General features: G+C 47.5%; 1 pseudogene; it reads right to left on the bottom strand.

Annotated features, from left to right (window-relative positions):
- Window positions 1–2108: 2108 nt before the first annotated feature.
- Window positions 2109–2761, bottom strand: LOC142428112 (nucleoside diphosphate kinase 6 pseudogene; annotated as a pseudogene).
- Window positions 2762–3227: the final 466 nt, after the last annotated feature.

Genomic DNA, 3227 nt, shown 5'->3' with positions numbered 1-3227 from the left:
CCTTAGTCCTCAAAGTGACATCTTTGATTTTCAACACTTTAAGGAGGGCCTTTGAGCAGATTTTACCAATATGCAATGTGGCATTGATCTCTAGCCTGCTGCTTCCATAAGCATAGGGTGCATGTGGAGACTGCAATGAGTGGCATGAATCCAGGTAGATGTGAAGTGTTGGATGGAAATCTTATTTGCCCTGCAAGCCTTTACCAAATTCACATATTTTTAGGTGTGAGGGAAGGAAACATGTTTTTATTTAAATTGTATTCATGTTTTTTAAAGCAGACTGGAATCCCTGCTGTCCCCGCTGACTGCTACCTTTGGATGAAGGTGAAGGTGCTAAAGAGGTCTTGCACCCCACCATTTCTGACTTTCTCCCATCCACTATAAGATTACCCAATAAGCAGGGTATTCACAGACTTACTTGGGTTTATTTACTAATCTAGAGTAATCAATTTCATATGTTGTCACCATATTAAAGATTCTGTTCTTAGGTATGACTGGCATCTGTCTCTTTCCCAACCCCACAGCACCTTACTACCAAACCAAAGCCATTTTTCAAATTTAAAATCCCTGACTGGGACGAAGCACCTAGCAAGCAAAGTAAACACAGGATACTGACTAATCTATCATTGTGGCAGTTACATAATCTGGTGTCAATTTGAGGGGATTACAAGTGAAGGGGTGGAGTCTTGCCTGTCAATCAAGATACCACTACTGAGGCCTCTGTGTGGACATGGCCTTCTCCTGAAAATTCTGGGAATTCCTGTATTTCCTCCTTGGAGGCAGGAGCCACTTTTCTCTCTTGGCTCATTCCCTTGGAGTCTCTCTACTGACCAGACTCACTCCCTTGTGGATGCTCTACTGACAAGACACATGGTGCTACACCCTGGGAGCTGGAGAAGCCACATGGACCTACACTGATGCAACCAGACCTCTGGAGTCAATGAAGCCACGTAGAGACCCCTGCTAGCACTGAGATGCTTACATCACCACCGACAAGACTTCCAACCCTGTGATCCTCCTGCATTCGGCATCATTACATGTGTTTCGTGAGTCTGACAAGGACTTTACAGATTGGCATTGGACATATGGGCTAATATTAGACTTATGGACTTGATCTGGATTGGCTGGGATGTTTTCTCAATATTCAATTGCTCTTGTATATAAGCCTTTTTCTTATACACACATGCGTTTGTATGGATTTGTTCCTCTAGTCTACCCAGACCAACACAGTCACGAACAATTCCACATGGTTGTTCATGACAGATTAGATAGGACAAGTTAGCACAAGTAAGTCAATGCTTACCTTGCTTACTGAGTAATCCGCCCCCGCTCCCATCCTTCATAGACTCTCAGAAGGCACCACTGAGTTTTCCCTCCATGTGAGAGCAGAGCAGCCAAGTGCACAAGTGTAGTAAAAATGTTATGAGGCCTTCCATTGGCAAAATGCAAATATAAAAAAAGTAACAACATACCCTTCATCCACTAATTTTATAATTCTTTAGAGACATGCTGTAAAGTTTTTTCTTTTTTTTTTCTTTCCTGATTTTATTTCTCTTTCTCTGTCTACACACATAATGTTTCCCATTGCATTCTTTATGTTTACAGAGAGTATCCTTGCCCCATTACTTTCCTAAATCAGATGGAAATCACTTGCAATGTTTCCAAGACTAAATAGGAGTAGAAATTGGGGAAAGTGCAAAATTGGACACAAGGGATGGCCCTTAGAGAAGCTATTTTCACACGGAAGGCAACTTTTTCAGAGACTTGGTTAACCTCGATTAGGCATATTAGACCACAGAATGGTCAGGCTTTTTGATATAAGGAGCATCCACATGCACAACACTTTTTTTTTTTCTGCTGAGCACTGACTTTTATTGAGGAAGACACGGTAAATGCTGCTTCTACAGAGTCACTGCCACCCAGGCAAATCAATTAGGCAAGTTCCGACTGTTCTCAACGAAGGGAGGCGCCGGACAGGTGAGCAGCTTCAGCCGGCGACCATTCTTGTGAACCAACTGCGGCCATTCAGGGAAGAGGTAGAGAGAGAGCTAGATTCTGGAGGAGGTGGCAGTGATGAGGTGCCTAGGCTCCTGGGCTTCCTCCCTTGGTCAAGGGATAGTGCCTTTATCCAGAAGTCTAAGAGCCAAAAGCGAGGCAGCATCTTCACTGGCCGACAAGCCTGCATCAGGTTGGTGCGGAGCCTCTCTCTGGGTGGCAGCATCCAGGCCATGGCACTGCCGGGGCTCCTCCTCTTTGTACCAGCGCTGCTGGGTGAAGTCAGGGAAGAAGGCTCGATCTCTCTGCTGGCTGAAATCAGAGTCGGAGCCCTGAATGGTGTTTCGGGTGTCAGTGAGGCCGAAACTGCCGCGGATTGAATCTGGGGCCAGGTGGCGTGCTCAGAACACTCGGGTGGGCCCCATCAGTGTCCTCCAGAGCTGGATGGCATCCTTGTTGGCAAGGACGTAGGCTCGGATCGGCCCGCTGGCCATGAACTCCACCAGTCGCTGATAGAAAAAGCGCCCTTCATGCTCTTGGTAAAATCTCTGGCAATCTTCCTTTCTCCACAGGAGCTCTCGCATGCGAACTATCAGGAACTTGTTGCTCAGAATCTGCTGATGAACAGCCTCCAGGATCAGCGGGTGAGCAACTGCATCGGGCTTGATCAGGGCTAGCATGAGCTGAAGAGCCTGAGGGCTCCGTCCCAGCGAGGCCATGTCCCTTCTGCCACCAGAGAGCTGCCTTCGGGAACCGCTGGGGCTGCGCTCCCACCTGCCTACTCTGGAGCTAGATCTTCTGGTGAGTCAGCCATCTCCTTACTCCTGACATCTTGCCACCAGGTCGCCTTTCTAGCTAAGGGTGCAAGTCCAAGCCAAGTCCCGAGCTCTCCGGAGCCCGCGCCCAACCTGATCCGGAACAGGATCCACAGGGTCCTTCCTTCGTGGCTCCCGGGCGTCAGGCAGCACGCTGGGCAGCCTCATTCACAACACTTTTAATGTTCAGAGAATTACAACATTCAGAGCCTAACTGATTCCCACTGAAACCACCGCCATGGAGTAAATTCAGACTCAGAACTGCATATAGGGTTTCTGAGGCCATAAATCCTTAAGGGAGCAAACAGCCTCATTTCTCTCGCACGGAATAGCTGATGGGTTTGAACTACCAACCTGTGGTAATCCAAAAGTTAACTCAACCATGCCACCAGGCTCTTTAATTTGATTCCAGAAAGG

The sequence above is a fragment of the Tenrec ecaudatus genome, chromosome 15 (assembly GCF_050624435.1).
Source record: "Tenrec ecaudatus isolate mTenEca1 chromosome 15, mTenEca1.hap1, whole genome shotgun sequence".
Taxonomy (NCBI): Eukaryota; Metazoa; Chordata; class Mammalia; order Afrosoricida; family Tenrecidae; genus Tenrec; species Tenrec ecaudatus.
Note: the sequence above shows the minus strand (reverse complement) of the source record. Positions and strands in the feature narration are given on the sequence as shown.